Source organism: Micromys minutus (assembly GCF_963924665.1).
Source record: "Micromys minutus genome assembly, chromosome: 27".
Classification (NCBI taxonomy): Eukaryota; Metazoa; Chordata; class Mammalia; order Rodentia; family Muridae; genus Micromys; species Micromys minutus.
Genome location: NC_137962.1, coordinates 14,796,965 through 14,815,756, shown reverse-complemented (window position 1 = coordinate 14,815,756; position 18,792 = coordinate 14,796,965). Strand labels below are relative to the sequence as shown.

Genomic DNA, 18,792 nt, shown 5'->3' with positions numbered 1-18,792 from the left:
GGCTTTAAAGCCACAATGGAAAACATGGGCTAGGGTAGATCTCTGAGGCCACTTCTGGAAAGGTTTTTGTGAGGAGACCCATACTGAATGTGAGCTGCACCATTCCAAGGGCTTGGGTCACAGATCGGATAAAAGTAGGAAAGACTGGAATTTATCTCCGTTTCCTGAGTGTGAATGCAGTATTTCTGCCTACCTTATCCTCTGCCACTGTGCCTTCTTCACTATGTCCCTTCTTAAACTGAAGCCCAAATTAACCCTCTCCCCATTAAGTGCTTCCTGTCAGGCATTTTGTGGCAGTGATGAGAAAAGCATTAGGGTACAGGCAGTGTCCACACATAGGGCTTGCCTTATGAACATGCTCCCTGGGCCTCCCACTGCACAGAAGGTCAGAGTGAGAAACATTAGGGGAAATGTCTACACTAACCAACCACCTCTATTAAGTCCCGACACCTTGCAGACTTTGCAAGAGGATTGTCAAGTACCAGAGCATTCTAAGTATGGTGGAAGCCTGCTCTGTAACCCTGGTAACAGCAGACAGCTGCAGATCACTGGTGTGATGTGCTGGGGGCTCTCCACGCATCCTGATCAGTATGTTCTCTCTCCACACAATCCCGAAAGGCAGGCAACAACAGCGCCTCCTTTTAGACAGGAGGGAAGCGAGGTGCTTAGAAATTACAGTCTCCGAGGCTGTTCTTGCTGGTAGAGCAGCTGTCCTTTGAAGCAGGTGCCGAGCTCAGAGTGATCATTCTCTGGGGACTTCAGATGTGCAGCCCCTCTTGCATATGTACAAACCGGAGACAAAAGGGTGTCACACTGCACTTGCTTTGATTCAGATGTCCTGTTTTTTTTCTCTATGGGATTTTGCTACGCAAATACATTTCGTCACAGTTCATTTATTTTTTAAACATTGCCTGGCTTTTCAACAGTGAGTGTTTTCAAATTATTAATTCATCTATTGATGTATGTTTGCATATTTTCCCTTTTTTCTCTCTCTCACAGGCAGTACAAGCACATCTTGTCTTCCTATGAACATGCCTCCTTATAGACGTTTTAAAGTCAAAACATAACTCAGTACAACAGCAACAAAAGGCCTTGGGCGATGTTTCTGAACTGTGCTGAACACTAGGGTTGGATTTAAAAATTTATATCCACACTGGTTGGAGTGGAGACATCTGAGTTCATTAGCCTGTTTTGTGTTTTGTTTGCTTCTGTTTGATTTCGTTCACTTGCCAAATGATTCTGATGCACAGCTGCTTTTGAAATCATGAGTTTCAGCCCCAGACCCCCACCCAGAGTCACAGTGTTTTAATATTTCATACCTTAGAGCAAATTGTTTTATAAATAGTTTCCCTAATTTATCTCCTAGCTGTAATCTGTGAAGCACTGGCTACCCTTTTGTCCTGTTGCTGTAACACACACTCATTTCCCCCCTTTTACGTAAGTGCAGTTTGTGAGTCCGAATGTGAGTCCTGGGTATTGGACCTGGGTTCTCTGCAAGAGTGATGCATGTTCTTACCCATCAGGCCATCTCTCTGGTCCCATGTAATTTTAAAAATTGACCTTGACTGCTGGTGTAGCCGAGCCCATTTTTGCTAGATTAGTATTTTCATGGTACTCTTGAGCTTACTATATTTTTGCTTTTTTAATGACAGTGAACAAGCATGGTACTGAGTTGCTTTAATGCCAGCCTGGTGGTTTCAAGTCTGTAAAGGAAGTGTTTTGTCCCATCTGGAATAAACGTGGCCATGCTTGGGGTTCTGTCTGCCTCCTCTCTAGCTGTCCCCTTTGGACATATCTGGTCCCCATTTGTTCCTGTTCCTCCATCTTTCCCCACCTTGCTTTCTTTTAGAATAAAAGGATCACTATTTCCTTTCTCAACATGTCCACCACTGTCCCCTCTTTGTCTTGTTCTATATTTAGTCACACATCTGTCTCTGTTCTTCTGATGGGTGCACAATGACTAGAATTTGGGGCTTTTGTCTACTGTGGGCTAAAATGAGAGAAATTTGAAGGCAGTGATTGTAAGGTGAACATTTCAGGGTTCTAGCTTCATGGAGGACATGACATAAGGAAGGTGCATAGTAGGTCAATTGTGTATAGGGATGGGAAGCTGAAAGGAAACACACACAGAGACAGCAAAAGTAAGCACTGAAGGTAAATGAAAGCACTACTCATGCACATACAAGCATAAACACACACACACACACACACACACACACACACACACACACACACAGAGAGAGAGAGAGAGAGAATTCACCACCAGCTCACCAGCATGTCTGTGGCTAAACACCAAAGGATGCTCTTCTGGCATGTAGGGGTGAAACTTAGAACCAATGTTTAATATAAAAGCAGACATTAGAGGTATAAGGGGAACTATGTGGGGGATTCGAGGGCGTAAACAGCTAGAGAAGGGAACATAAATAATTCAGAATCATAGCTGGTCTTTACTTTCTACAGGTAAGGGAAGTCTTCACTGGGGTGGTAATTATCCTAAGAGAGATGTCTCTCAAAACTCACCTGTGAACTCGGCAGGTTACTGAGTGGTATGTGTATTGTGTGTTATGTATCAATAAAATTAGTTTAAAAAGAAGAAAAATGAGATTTTGGGGAGATGGCTCAGTTGGTGAAGCGCTTGCTACATAAACATGAGGATCTCAGTTAAATCCTTAACACCCATCTATTTTTAAGAAGCCACATGCTGCACTGTGCACCTATATAATCTCAGCATTTGGAAGGAGAAGACAGGAGGATTCCTGGGGCTCACTGATCAGCCAGTCTAGCTGAGCGGGTGAGATACGACACAGCTTCAGTGAGAGACGCTGTCTCATCAAGTAAGGTAGAAAGAAATTGAAGAAACCTTACATCTACCCCTGCCCACCAAATTAAGGTGAAGGGGATTTTTTCTGGAGTGACCAGGAATGTATGATTACTGTGCAGAAGAACTGACCTAGGACCTCCACCAGAAAGTTGTCAATTCCTTGGCCATTCCTAGGAGAAATCCAGCCCAGTCTCCATTATGGGAGATAACTAAAATATAAAAATGTATGTGTGTGCGTGAGCATTTATTTATATATGTGAAAGTATATATATATATATATATATATATATATATATATACATACATATATATATATATGTATGTATGTATATATATATATATATATATACTATACACACAAAATCTTCATTTTTGTGCATTTGTTTTGTGTTTCTTTCCATATTCTTTATGATCAATTATGATCAACTTGCTTACAACAGATGATTTCTTCAGATTTTCCTGGGTAAGTGATTTTAATTGGTGTGCAGAAATGCTGTTGATTTGGGGGAGGACAGAGCCTTGAAATGCCTACTTCTCAGAGTTGTATTTCCACAGCAGTAAAATACAGGAATTGAACTGTTGGAAATGAAAAATCCCTTACAGCCTTGTAGCTCTGTATTGTTCTTTTCTTAGGGCCCAATAAAACCTTCTAGAATGTCAAGGACACTTAAAGAATTACATTACATCACCAGAAAACCTTGCTATTTTGGTTTAAAGCGTGCCCGGTCCCTGTCTGGGTCATAGGAGGGCAACTCCTTCTGCAATTTCTTCTTATGGTCTGAGCAGGCATTGTCTGCAGAGACTTTGTTTAAAAAAAAAAAGAAAACAAAGTGCACTTGATTTTCATCCCAGGAAACACAAAGTTTCCTGATGTAAAATATATGTAAGCTACAGAAATGCTTGCCAGGAAAAGTAACATCTTCCCAAAGCCCCATCTTAGAGGGAAGACCAGGGCAATTAATTCAATTTCCATCGTCCACTCTCTTCTGTTGCTCTGATTATATGTTTTCTTCAATCAATAAACATTTTTATTCCAAGAGGCAAATGCACACTGTATGTCATAGTCACCCTTGCTCAGGGCCTCCTTGGTCTTCCGATGGTTTGGGGATGGAGTTCCAGAACCCAGCAGTTCTCTGGCCATCCATTTTCCTGGTCAGCACAAGATCAGGTGACAATCTTCCCTTCCCACCTCAGTGACATGCTTCAGTTCTTCCTTTCACTCCTCATGCTAAGCTATGGATGGTGCCGCATCCTCAAACCCCATACAATCATGGCTTTGGCTCTTTCTGAGACAGGACGCTGTCTTTAGTAAACTTACTTGTGTTTCACCAAGTCTGCCGTTGTCTCTGCCTGGTCTGACCATGGGGGGCAATGACAAATATTACTTTGGCTCTTTGCCTTTACTAATTGCCTACAAAGTATTAGGTAGAAACTATTGTTTTAGATTTATAGGTACAATTATCTATTCATATCATATTGGGCTACAACCCCTTTGTAGAGCAGCACATGTTTAGGTGCTGGCTGCTGCCTCTGTTGCCTCCCATGATTTGATACACTGTCAAAAGCGAGTGATCCTTCATGCAGGCTTTGAGGATAAGCCCACAGCACTTGTTATGTGGCTTTTTCTGGGGAGGTGCAAGCAAACATCTGTTCATCTCACGTTAAGCACAAGAGATCAAAGGACAATTTCATCCAAGTCCATCTTGGTGATCCATAAAGATTTTTTTTAAGGACTACTTACAGAAGCATGGGTGAAAGAGGGGAGATACGTACAGGAGCACAGGTGACCCAAAGGCAGGTACATTGCCTTAAGTCCCACCCCCAGCATGAGGGAGCGTTGGTGTAGGAAAATACATCCCTGGCATCCTAAGCCCAGCCAACTTTCTACATATTATATATACATTGTAGAACCAAGATCACCAGCGTCTATGTGAATGGAATACCAGCAGGGTTCATTGATTCCCCCTCCTTCTACGAGGAGATGTATATTGGACCATTATTTCACCCCCAAAACAGTTCTTACGGGGCAGTCATTGTGATTATCTGGTTGCCTCACCACATGGACCACAGCATGATGGCAATGGTCATGTCAGGTTTGGGAGGAAATTGATTTGTAGTGCACCTGCTCCTGAGAGAGGCACCAGGCACTCTGGGGGAAGTCAGGGAGTTGACAGACCATCCGGATCCTATTTGTAAGTTCTGGTGACTTTGGAGAAAGGCTGTCACATCCATACAGTTCAGAAATTTGAAGAACGTGTCTAATTGATTTAAGGGCCACCGTTAGAGATTATCTGAAAAGTTTCAGCAAACCCTTGAGGTATGTTTTACCAAACATGTTTGGATCTCTATTCTGCAATGCCAAGAACTGCTAAGGATCCCCAGTGTGGTACACATCCATTCCTTGACAACTAGCAGGGTAGAGGCTGCTGACAGGGACAAGCTGGTATAAGCCACCAAACTACCTACAAATGTCACCTATCCACCCAAAGTCTGTCATCGGGGCCAGTTTCTTTAAGTGAAATGCTTCTCAGAATTATCTTCTTTCCTCTCTTACATTTTATCTATGATTTGAGAAGTGTCTTGGAGGGCAGCTCAGAAAAGGGACCCTCAAGCTAGATGCAGAGACCGCTTGAGGATAAAATTCTTAGCAAACCATGACTCTGTCCCATGCTAGTGGTCTGCAACTAGGGCTGAAATTTTGCCCTGTTCAGTTTGTCTTCTGATTTTGAAAAGCAGGATAAATTGATCCGGGATTCTGTTTCTAGTGACCCCAGGCTGGAACTGGTATTTCTGTGGTCTTAGCATTTAGCATACTGTTCAAATAACTGAAGATACACAGTTTCTCAGATGGCAAGGAGTTTGATAAAGCAGCAAAGCACCCGAGTAGCTCAGATAACCTGTATACTGGTTGATTTTGTGTCAACTTGACTCAAGCTGGAGTTATCACAGAGAAAGGAGCCTCAGTTGAGGAAGTGCCTCCATGAGATCCAGCTGTAAAGCATTTTTTTCAATTAGTGATCAAGGTGGGGAGGGCCTGGTCCATTGTTGGTGGTGCCATCCTTGGTGGTAGGTACTCTTGGGTTCTATAAGAAAGAAAGTTGAGAAATCCAGGGGAAGCAAGCCAGTAAGCAATATCTCTCTATGGCCTCTGCATCAGCTCCTGCTTCCTGACCTGCTTGAGTTCCAGTCCTGACTTCCTCTGGTGATGAACAGCAATATGGAAGTGTAAGCTGAATAAACCCTTTGCTCCCCAACTTGCTTCTTGGTCATAATGTCTTGTGCAGGGATAGAAATCCTGACTAAGACACCCTGCAAGTAAGTAGCTGACTGTGTAAGCCAGAGGACTCCAGAGCGGCCATTTTTGTTTGTGGTTGCCTTTTATGGGGTGACGAGAAAGAAAGTTGGCTACTGTGGGGCATAGCAGGGATATGGATGGCTCTGTTTTGACTGGCAGGCTAAGGTTATGACAGTTTCTTCGCTGTGCATGTCCTTTTCCATAATGCGATGGTTCTCAGCGTTCCAAATCTGTGGCTCTTTAATGCAGTTCCTCATGCTGTAATGGCACCCCTACCATAAAATTACATGTGTTGCTATTTCCTAGCTGTAATTTTGCTACCGTTATGAATTGTATTGTAAATATCTGATGTGCAGGACAGTCTTAGTTGACCTCTTTACAGGGTCAGGTCATTTGACTACCACCAAAGGAGTCACAACCTACAGGTCGCAAACCACTGCCATATGAATCTGATGTTCATTGTGCACCCAGGCATAAGATGGAACACAGGACTGTTCCCCCAAAAGATCATTGTGAGGGCACAATCTTCCTTATTGTACATGGGTCCCAAACCAGGTCAGGCTAGATCAACTTCCTGTCTTCCCTTCCCAGAAATGTTTGTCTCTATGGAGGGTAATCATGGGGCAGTTCCCAGATAGTTGTTATGGACAAATAATAAATAATGTCTTTTATTATTTGGAGCAGGTGAGTGAGGGTTCCAGGTCACACAGCATGCTCTCAGGAAAGGGGTGTATGTGTGGCTCAAACCCGGCAGAATCATGGGGTGCTAAGCTTTCCCTACACCTGCCTGTCTCACTTTCTCCTGGGGACTTTGTGAGAAGATTAGTGAACAGGGACTGTCAGCATGGTGTAGCCAGAACACACATCAGACACTGGCGTTCGCGGGCACTCAACTCTTCTTTTATTTTTTATTTTATTTTACTTTGGGAGACGAGGTTGCAAGATGACCTAGGCCTCACTATGTAGCTCAGGCTTTAAAATTCCTCGCCGTTCTTCTGTTGCAGCCTCCTGAGTACTGTCAGGCCTGGCTTCTGCTGGGGTTTCAGTTTGTGTTTCCATGACAACTAGACTAAAGGATTTGGGCCTTTTTCATATGCTCATCTGACATTTGTATCAATTGCCTTGTCAAGAGTCTGATCAAGTGTTTTGCCCATTTCTAAGTGGGGTTCTTTGTCTTGTTATTGATTTGAAGGAGCTCTTTGTATATCTTGTATTCAATTCCTTTGTAAGATGCATTTTGAGTTTTTTTCCAGATATGTTTTTGACCTCATTGTATTAATATTGTGTTTGATAAGTTTTCTATTTTAATGATATTCAATTCACACTTTGAGTCCATGTGTATTATTTAAAATTGTTCTAAATTTTCTTAAAGTATGTATCCTGGAATCATTAATAATTGGCTTGTGATAACACTGTGGTATCACATGAAGAAAGAATTGATTTCTTTCATGTATTAGTCTATACTTCCTGTCGACTATTGTAAAGCTCTTTCTTTGACAATCCACTGCCAAATAACAAATTATCCATCACATCATGCCTCTCTTTGTCCCATTCATCTGTCTGCTTCCATGTGAAAGCTGCAGTTTAACATTGTGAGACTCAAGAGTTTTGACCTTATTTTTTTCATGACTGCTTTAGGGATTTTGTACCCTCATCTATCTTTAGAAGCAACTTGCCCCATGCTAACAATAAACTCACTATTAGTAATGAGGTAGAAGAATGGGGTACACAGAGGCACTCCAGCTGATCTGTAATACTTCCTATACTAAAGAGCACAGCCTTGGGCAGACATTTAAGATGCTAATAAGATATGCGATACATCAAGTCCTATGTAATAGGCTGGGAAAATGTCTCTGCTAGTAAAATGCCACTGCACAAACAAGAGGACCTAAGTTTACCAAGAACCCAGATAAAAATAAATTGGGTGCGTGGTACACACTTGTAATCCCATTTCTGGGGCATCAGAGACATGTGGATCTCTGGGGTCAACCAGTCTGGCTGAACCAGTGAGCTCCACACCACTGAGAGGTGCTGTCTCATTAGAGCCCAACAGATGACTCCTGGTAATGAAACCTGAATTTAACTTCTAGTCAAACATGCACACATACATATGTACATGTGTATCTATCCATACTCTGATGTTCCTCTTCTATATAATCTATATACATAAAAAGATGAAAAGAGGGCTGGAGTTGGATCAGTGGTTAAATGTTCTTCCAGAGATCCCCAGTTTAATTCCCAGCAACCATATGGTGGCTTACAATTATCTGTAATGGGATCTGATACCCTCTTCATGTGTGTCTGAAGACATCTACAGTATATTCATACACATACAATAAATAAATAAATCTTAGGAGGGAAAAGTATAGGTAAAAATTAGGTGAATATAGCCATGTGAAAAAAATACTCATGTGTCCAAAGGAGCCAAAAAGTTTATAATGTACACATGAGCTCTGTGGTGGTTTGAATAAGGAGGAGCCTTATAAGGCTTACAGATTTAAATGCTTGGGAGTGGCACTATTTGAAAAAACTAGGAGGTGTGGCCCCATTGAAGGAAGTGAGTCAGCAGAGTTGAACTTTGAGGTTTCAAAAGCTCAAGCCAGGCCCATTGGCTCTGTCTTCCTGCTGCTTGTGGATGCCAAGGTAGAACTCTCAGGTACTTCTCAAGCAGTGCCTGCATGCCTCCATGCTTCCTACTGTTAATGTTCTAAACCTCTGAAATTGTAAGCAAGCTCCAATGAAATGATTTCCTTTACAATAATTATAAAGTCATGGTGTTTCTCCACAGTAATAAAACACTAAGATAAGCTCCAAAGATAAGCCCATGACGTATAAGCCCCAATCTTTTGTGCAGTGGGAGTTCTGAGCTACTAAACTCTCTTCTTAAGGGATCTTTTCCTGAGTAGCAGTCCTTGCTTCTATGTGTGTCTCTGCTCCATTTTGTTTTGGGATATAAGAACTTAGAACCCATCCAGAGATGCCTCTGAGATCAATCAATATCAATGGTATTAGATACTAACAACAAATATTCATTAGGGCCACCTTCAGGAGACTGTACCTCTTAGAGGCTCCACACCCTTAGAGATGACATACTGGGAACATAATTCCAGCACATGCTCCTTGGGACGTACTCTTGAAATACATGGATGGCACAGTGTGTTATTGTGAGATTACCCAACCTAATGATTGTGCCAGTCACTGTGTTTACAATGCAGGAGAATAGCTACTGATGTGTCCTACTTGGGTCACAGAGGGTGTCTCCTGAAGGAAGGAGAAAAGAAAGGGATGTGCCACAGAAGTCTACCACTGCCAGTACAGCTTACTGGGGCATTGACGAAGACTCTTCTTCAATGAAACTCGGTGGTGTTAGTGTTAGCTTGACAGAATCTAGAATAACCTGGGAGGGTGGCCTCTGAGCATACCTGTGAGAATTATTTTATGTTAGTTGCTATGAGTGGTCTGGCTTGATCTCTGGTTTCCAACAAAATTATTCTGAGAGCCATCTCCTTTTCAGATCTCTCTGGAGCTTGGCAGACCTGTCTTGGAACCAGCAGCATGTATCCATGTCTCTCTGTTCAAGACTTACCTTTCTTTCCACCCTCCTTCCTTTCTTTCTTCCTTTCTCCCTTCCTTCCTCCTTTCCTTCCTCTCTTCCTTCCTTGCCTCCCTTCTTCCATCCTTCCCTCTCTCCTTTCTTCCTACCTTCCTTTCTTCTTTCCTTTCTTTCTTTTATTTTTTATGTTTCAAAAGAAGCCATTAAGTCTGGTTTATTTATATGATATTATACAATTACAGAAATAACCATATCTACTCTCTAGGGACGTCTCAAACTCTTAAGTCAATTATTAATAGTATGTATAACATATATAATATAATACATATTTTATAAACATGTTGACACAAACTCCTTCATAGTCCATGAGTAAACACTCCAGCAAGAATACAGAAAGGTAAAAAAGACTAAAGGTTTAGCACCAGCTCTCAGATAAGTGACTGGCAAGGAGGGAGTGTCACAGTGACACTTGACACTCTCACCTATGAGGCAGTCATGTATATCTATAGCAGAAAGTGGATTTTTGTTTGTTTTTTGTTTTTTGAGATCAGTAGTACAGCTAGTCTAAATAAGGTCCTCCTGCCTCAGCCTCTACGGTGCTGAAATAACAGGTATGCACCATGTGGGGCTTTGGAAAGCTTTTCTGACAAGGAGCCAGAAAATACATCTGGGGTTCTGCAAGCCAAGTAACAATATTTTAATCCAAATATTTGTTTTCTACTTTTTCTTAACTACAGAAAAACTAAATTTAGCTTGTCCAAACCAGATACAAATTATCTCCATGTAGGCTGCACATTGGTAATCACAGACACATGAGACCAACTGAGTCTAAAACTGGACTTTTAATTGCATTCATTTTGAGCTAAAATGGTTACTTTCAAGGTACCACGGCATTAGAAAATAATAAATGGAGTGGCTGAGAACTGCTGTGGTGACCACAGGGTGGTAGGTCTTATCCTTGGCACTGTCACAAGACAGTGACTAAAACATAGGCCGTGGTGAGCGAGAGGGATGAACAAGAGTGACAGAGGAAGAAGGTCTCTCAGTTTGATGGTAAATGTAGGAAGTAATACAAATGTGGGTCAAATCTGAGACGAACAACAGAAGGCCCTTCTGATCCCTTCAAAAATCTGTTTGCGGTGGGATTTATCTCTGGGCCTTGCCCACGTGAGGCAAATGCCCTACTGCTGATTGAATGAAAACTGAAATGTCTTGATGTTGGCGCTGGGGGCTACAGGTAGGAAAACTTGATGGGACAAATCTAATGGAAAGGGAGGGGGAACATTGGCAGGGAGGACAGAAGAGGTTCCAGCTAAGGTGGGAGTGGTGAAGGCCAAAAGGGAAGATGATCAAGATTACCTGAGTAAGAGCAAGAAGGCAGGCATCGTAGGCTTCATCTGTCTTTAACAATGGGCCAGTTACAATGCTTTCATTTTAAAGACAGACATACACACGGAGAGATTCATTTTCTTGACTGGATACATATATTTGTTCATAGATCAAAACCAGAAGCCCCTTTTACTCATACTTTTGCACTGTAGACTGGTCACATAAAGGGCTAGCCCAAGGTTTATGACATGCCCTTATTCTGCTGAGGAATAACATTGTACTCACAGTTCACAAGTTACCTTGTTCCAGAACCCAATTCATTAATTCTCTTAATCATGATTCCATATGTATTTTACAGGAAGAATCACTATGACAGAAGGAATCCTCACCCACTTATGGTATGTCTTACTGTGGTGTTCAGGATTTATGAACGATCTACATCCTATGTAAGTTTTCTGCTCTGCAAGTCTCTTGCTTGAGGAAAAAAAAAAGATGCCTGAGAAGTTTTAGATGTTGGTAGTAATCCATACAAAGTATAGGTCCAAGGGACTGTCCTGACCCAGAGCCTGATAAGGGATGGTTCTGCCCATTGTGTACTGTCTCATAACATTCTATTAGATAAAAGAGAGGATTCACTTTCAGTAGTATCTAGTCAAAGAATTGGGTTTTCTTTTTTCTTCTTTTAGGATCTCTCATGTTATTTTTCTACTTAAAAAATAGGAGAATTCAAGAAACACAAGTCTGTGAAAGGGTCCCTTCTTCTTAGCTTTGAAGTGAACATTGGCTCTTTATAGCTTGTGATGGTGGTATACCTGCATTTAGACAGAGACACTGCTGGGCAGCCTTCATGCTGTTTTGGAGCCAGAGAAAGCTTCCTGATTTTCACTATAGGGTGCTGCAGGATATTGGTGACATCCTTTGGACTACAATGAGGTGACCCTTGAGTCTCAGGTAGGGTACCAGTAGGACTGTAGATGGAAGCACTTCCTCCATCTTTTTTTCATCTAGGCACTTCTTAAGTCCTTTTTTTAGACCATGGCCTGGTAACTGGCCTGTCTGACTATGTGTAGTCTTGTAAGCACTTGCAAGGAGGCAGGTAGAGTTCTTCAGACTCATCCTCAGAGGTACTGCATTCAAAAGCACTCACTTCTGAGTCAATGCTGTTGGTTTCTCTATTGGGACCATTGCTCATTATTTTTTTAAAGTCAGAAAGGGGTGTGCTGAACACTCTCTTTTACATTAAAATCATAAGCATCACTGAAACCAATACACTCATCCAGTGTAGTAGGGGTAAAGCCTGCTTATCTTTGCCTTTGTTGCCCTTCCTCCTCAATGAAGATTTTTACTTGCATCTCTGGTTGGTTGTCATTGCTCTGATCTTCCCTTTTGTGCGTGTTTCTGCTTGCTTTTTACTTGTTCAGGTTTAGATGATAAAATGACTTCTGTGTTTTAGTAATCTTTGCTAGGTTAATCAGTCTACAGCATAAGTTAATTGGGTTTTTGTTCCACAGACATTTTGTTCTACATTTTCAAGTCTATGCAGGGTTATGGTTAGGTCTCTGCATCTACTTCTTTGAACTTCCAAGGTCTGCCCCACTGTTAAACTGGCTTTACAATCCTCCAATGCAATGGAGTTACTTATATTATTAAAATCTTTCCTTAAATGGCGATGGAAAGATACAGTTCTAGGGAAAACTTCATCGGAGGAGTCGACTTCATCTGAGTCAAAATCGCAACCCAGTGTCTCTGGGGTAACAGTAGGACTTGTAAGATTAGGACTTGGCTCTGTGTCTTGGTAGGACAGTCAATTTCTTCAAGAGTGATTTGCTGTAATGTCTTCATAGACAAGTCTCTGATCATATTGTCACTGCTGGAGACTACTTCTGAGAAACGGCCTTTCCAGTGGCGAGCAGGTTCTTCAGTTTGTTGGGGAGTTGGCTTCTTTTAGAGTGTACATAGCTGACATGTAAGATAGGAGCATCCTCTTCTCAGCTGTAGGGCGATAGCCTGTGTGTCTCTCACTTTGGGTTTTTCATTTTGCAAAGCCAAAGCTAACAACCTGTCATTATCTTGATAATATTTCGGCAGTGTTAGTGGATATGGTGCCACAATAAAGGACTTGTGTTTGCCAATCTCTACCAAGTTTTATTCCTTTCTTCTTTCATTCGCTTCTTAGTGTCTTCAAGAGAATCTTGAAAGGACCTTTGCTGACATCTTTCCTTACCCACAAAACTTTAAACAACAAAACTTTTCATTTTTCAGCTCAGAAATATCAATAATCAGGTGCTGTGGAGTAATCCGAGCTTCTAAAAGCATTAAGGTAGGTGAATCATAGACTTGAGCTTGGACTACATAGGGAAATTTATCCTGGCTGCTCAAGTCTGGGCAAGTCATTGCAGCTTCAACACAGCCCGCAGCTCCCTTTCTTTCTTTTAAATGATGCTTTATTGAAATGTATCCACTCTGCAGTGTTGCTTTATACACACAATTCCAAGTGTATTATGTTTTGTGACCATATTCAACACTCCCCCATCCTCTCCATCTTGTATTTCCCTCTTTTAGAAGTCATTGCCTCTTTTCCTCTGTTTTCATTTTATATGCGCGTGCCCACACACACACACACACACACACACACACACACACACACACACACGATAATCTCCAGTCGCTTTTATTTTCCAGTTCATGACTTCTTGCTAATTGAATAATACACCTTTGTGTGAATAGACCACATTTTGTTTTTGTCAAGCCATCTGTAGGTTGGTACATAATAAACACGCAGGACATTTTAGGCACCTATGGCATACAAAGTGATGTTTAGATTACCATATGTAATTATTCAATGATCAAACCAGGACGATTCACATATGCACCAGCTTAATCATCCCAAAGGTATGTATCCACAACAATAGAGATAAGTTGCTTTCTGTTGTCCTCACCAACATAGGTGAACCTGGTGGATGTCACATGAAGTGCAGTGAGGGGGGCACAAAAACACACATCTAACTTCTGCTTTCCTCTCTCCCCTAGTAAACTTACTGTTTATAAATCCTCATCTCAGAGTCCACAGCTCAGAAAGGGACCCAAGATCTACATCTAGATCCAATCCTGGGCTCACTCTTTCCCATCCCTAGAAACTTGGGTGCTGTCTAGAGTTTGCAATGCTGTCATATAGACTGTAGCTCTTGAAATGTCTGCCATGTACTAGGCCTGTTCTAGGTTGTGGATAGATGGAGAAATGGTAGATGATTGAATTCACTGTCTCATGAAGATTATGCCATAAACCATTCGACTGTGTCAGGGACAGATAATTGGACATAAATATGCCAGTTGTTGCTGAGAGCAGTGCAGACAAATGAGGCCCATGGAGGAGCTACAGTTAGGATGGGCTGCATGTTAATAAGGGTAATGATAAAGTCCTTGCCAGTGTCTCATTTCAGCAGGTACTGGAAGACTCAGAAATCAGGCCTCTGTGGGGATGTGTGATGGGCCATGGAAAGTCCACACAGAGGCCTTCTGGGGAAGGAAGAGGCAGAGCCCATAGGTGTAGGAGTTGGCATGCAGAGTTGTAAGAGGGGAATGGAGGATGGAGGCACCTGCATGGGGATTTCAAACTCCCCTTTTAAGAGGAAAGGGTTGGCCAGGAGCCCTTGTCTATATTCTCACAGGAACACCCTGTGTTAAGCACTATACCTGGGCGGCAGGGAATCTGTAACTAATCCAGATACATGGGTGGTATTTGGGGTTTCCCTCTAGAGCATGTGTCCTGTCCTTGAAGTCCCAATGGAAGGGAAATGAGTCAAAAGGACTCTCACTGACCTCTTAGACCTGACACAGGACAGACTGGCACTCACATATACTTCTCAGTGGAAGTAGTCATGGGTGTTCCCTACTGGTAAGGGACTGAAGGTATAGCTTCTCTAGGACTGAGGAAGAAGTGGAGAACTAGACATGTATAGACCCTTGCATGCTCCTGGGTAAACAATGTCCTCCAACAGGGCTTACTACAGTAACTTCTTCTCTGTTCTAATTAGGTGCTTATGAATGATCCCTCTTATTTGTCTCCTTACTTGTGCTTTTCCTGGCTTCCTCTTCTATGTGGTCCTGGTCTTCCTTTTACCCTTCTAGTCATAGAATAGCCTATCTAGAACTAAGGGATAGAATACCTGTGGTAGATTTAACATGTACCTGTAGTATGCCCAGCATATGTGTATGTTAGGCACAGCATATGTCTCTGATATGCCCAGCAGTTTGCAGGTATAGAGGACATTTGAACATTTGGTCACTAATAATTCTACCATATCTGTAGTACAGTCTTAAAGGGCACTGAGGATGGCCTGGTGGCCCTTGGCTCACAGTGTTGCTATGACTGATGAATCCAGGGTCACCATTCAGTAGACATTGGTTGACCAAATTTGCCATACAAGTATTTATGAAAAGGGTAGAAGTAACCCACATATGTGCAGTTTAGATGAAATTTGGTGCTAGAATGAAAAAATTTTAAAGGAGACCAGGATGATAGTTGGTAAGAAGCTTGTTGTACCAGCATGAGGACCCGAGTTTAAATCCTCAGTACCCAGACAAAAGCCAGGTGAGGTGAACATACCCATCATCCCAGTGCTGGGAAGCAGAGGCAGGAGGATCCTTGGGACAGTATAGCCAAATTGGTAAAACCCAGTTTCAGTGATAGACCCTGGCTTGAAAAGTTATGTGAAGACTAACTGATGTCAAACATCAACCTCTGTGCACTCTCTCTCTCTCTCTCTCTCTCTCTCTCTCTCTCTCTCTCTCTCTTTCTCTCTCCCTTTCACACACACACACACACACACACACACACAGACACATACACACACAATCACACACACACCAAACAAACAAACATAATCCCACTAAATTTTAAACAAAGCCAACCTTTGAGATTTACTTAACTGAACTGAGCCCCAGGATCCAGAGCCTTATACCAGGGCCTCACTGTGTCAACCACTTTGCCTATAACACACCACTCAGCTTGCAGCCCAGCCCAGCACTCTCTCAGGCTGCTAAGAAGGTATGCTGGTTTCTTTCCCAGCCACAGTGACAAATGCTTGCCAGAAACACGTTAAGGAGGAAAGATTTATTTGTGGTTATGGTTTCCAAGGGTTCAGTTCATGTTCATTCAACCCTGCCCACATTGGCAGAACATCATGTCACTGATAGTCTGTGGCAGGGGCTCTTAAATTCTTGGCCAACAGGAAGAGAAACAGGGGAGGGGATAGACTAGGGACCTGGTATAAACTTCAAACATACCATTACTCTAATAATGTATTTTCTTCATCTAGATCCTGCCTCCCAAAGCTTCCACAAACTGCATAAATGCGTCATGTGTTGAGCACCAGGCCTTCAAAACATGAGTTCATGGGGGACAGTCCCCCCTTTCCAATTGCAGATTACTATTGCAACAGGTAGAAGGTGAGGATCGTGGTATAGATTAACTGTAGACTGTTATATCACTAACGGTTCTTGCTATATCACTAAACCATGAGCTTGTGTGGTAGGTCTACCATGGAGACATAGCACCTACTAAATGTAGATATTCATTACCTGTGAAAAGAGCCCATGGGGCAGGGCCAAGGCTTTATCTTCTAGGGTTCTTCAAGCCCAAGCCAGGCTTCTTCCCTCTTCATTCTGAAGAGGCTACAGAGCTGAACAGAACAATAAGTCATGCTTGTTGTGGATGAAAAGCCCAGACCTGCAGAATCTTTCAAGGCTGTCTATAGGGATGAGTCCTTCATGGTTTGGGGCCAATTTTAGCTACCAGTGTGGGAATTTACCCTCATGGATAGGTAAAAGTGCTGAAGACTTAAAGCTGTTGTATTCCCTTGTCCTGTCTCCAAGACGCCCCTGGGTGGAAGGAAAGCTCCCCTAAGCTCTAAAATATAATGATAGTCACTCATGAACATGCAGATGACTAAATGGTACCTGTGGCAAGGTATGGAACATTGTGAAGTCTGCTTGCTGTGGACAGGGCTGAAGACAGAATTTGGAGGTACCCAAAAAGCTCCACCATACAGTTTCTTAGGTCATTATTTTTTGTCCCCATGTTTGCTTGCAGTTGGAGAAGCAGCAGTAATTTTATCCAACCTCTGGTTCTCCTTCTCACACCTATTTCTCCCAAAGCTATGAGATCAGTGTGGAAGAAGGGATAGGAAGACTGTAAGAGCCAGAGGCCATGGTAACTACAAAATAGTATTACCAGGACACAACTCGGAAGCTGCGCATATAAACTAACAGCAGTTGTATTGGCATGCACGAGATTTGCAGAGGCTCTTGCCAGACCAAACCTTAGCAGGAAAAGGAAAGTTGACATGAAGTCCCAATCTATCTCTTGCTGTTTGATGGCTGCTGGGAGAGAGAGGGTGAGTTTTCTTTAAGGGTGTGGTTCCCTATAGGTTTATCATGTTCCTCTAGATGGCAATACACAATATTATTAGCTGCATGAATTAGACTCCACATGGATGGGGATCAATACAAGGGAGGAAGGGGTTTGGATCTGGAAGGAGCTGAAGCAAATATGGTCGAGACAATGCTGAATAAATATTTCAAAGTACTAATAGAATACAGTGATAATAGTTTTTAAAACATGGGCAGATTTGCTTCATTACATGTTTTGGTCCTTCTAACTTTTTCTCTTTTGAGCTTTTTGTAGCTGTTTGTATTCTAATGCTAATTGGGTCCCCCCAAACTGTTTGCATGAGTCTATATGTAGCTTCTGGGAAGCTGCCTCTAGTTAATTCTGATTGGTGAGTAAAGATGCCAGAAACCAATAGCTGGGGAGAAGAGAGAGGCAGGGTTTAGGTTTCCCAAGTTTGGGACAGGGAGGAAAGAGGGAGAAGAGAGATGTCATGTCTGAGGAGTGTGTAGGACAAAGAAGCAGAGCCTCCATATAAAAGTGCCAGGAAAGTGTGGCCCAGAGGACTGCTCAGTCGGGCCAGGAGCAGTCAAGATGGAGCAGAGGAATTAGTAAGTACTAACTTGGAATTATTGGTGGAAGGTAGATTCTAACAACATGGAAGCTAGACAGATGTCCAGATATTGTGCTGATTAAGGCATATTAAAACAAAGGGCTTGGTATTAATAAATATTAATACTACAAAATCTTCCTTGCATAGGTGGGGGTCTGCCTTTCTTGGAAGCAAAACTGGAGCCTTCAAACCCCTACACTGCCTTTTACTCCCCCTATCCCCCAAGGCTCCTATCAAGCTTCTACTTTTTCTATCAGTGTATACTTGGTTCCTAGCTTTGGTACTTTATTTAAAAGTGAAATTAACTATGGCAATCTGGGAGGCCTTGGCCAAACCTTCTCACTGGGTCCTTGCTAGACCCAGGACTCTGGGGAAGCAACATCTGATTTGCTTTTCTTCCTCCCTTGCCCCAGTGACTGTTGTGAAGTTTATGTGAGATGAAATGGATGAAAATGCACAGAAAACGAAAGACAAAAGTTGATTTTCTAGTCCTTGAGCCTCCATTCTCTGGCTTAAAGGTCTGTCTTTGTTTTCTGCTCTGGGGCCATATTTCATCCAAGCAATTTGTGGGTGTCCCAACAGCACCAGAAGCTAAGAGCCCATCCCCATTGCACATTCATATTCGGAACATTCCTATTATACCCAAATTTGATGAACACATTTTCAAATGATTGTAAAGTACCTCTTCAAAATGATAAATGAAAACTGATTCATTAGAATTAAAACTGCCGAAATGCTTTTCAAATAACAATGTATTGTGTAGTGGGTTGACCTGATGCTGCTTTTATTCTAA

The 18,792-nt window shown here is 42.3% G+C and overlaps 1 pseudogene across 1 annotated transcript in view; it reads right to left on the bottom strand.

Moving 5' to 3' along the window:
- Positions 1-11,646: 11,646 nt before the first annotated feature.
- Positions 11,647-18,792, bottom strand: part of LOC308438134 (shugoshin 1-like) — a 96,372-nt pseudogene continuing 89,226 nt past the window's right edge. Inside the window, exon 2 of the transcript in view lies at positions 11,647-13,230. The product of the transcript in view is annotated as a shugoshin 1-like (transcript). The remainder of the gene's footprint in view (positions 13,231-18,792) is intronic.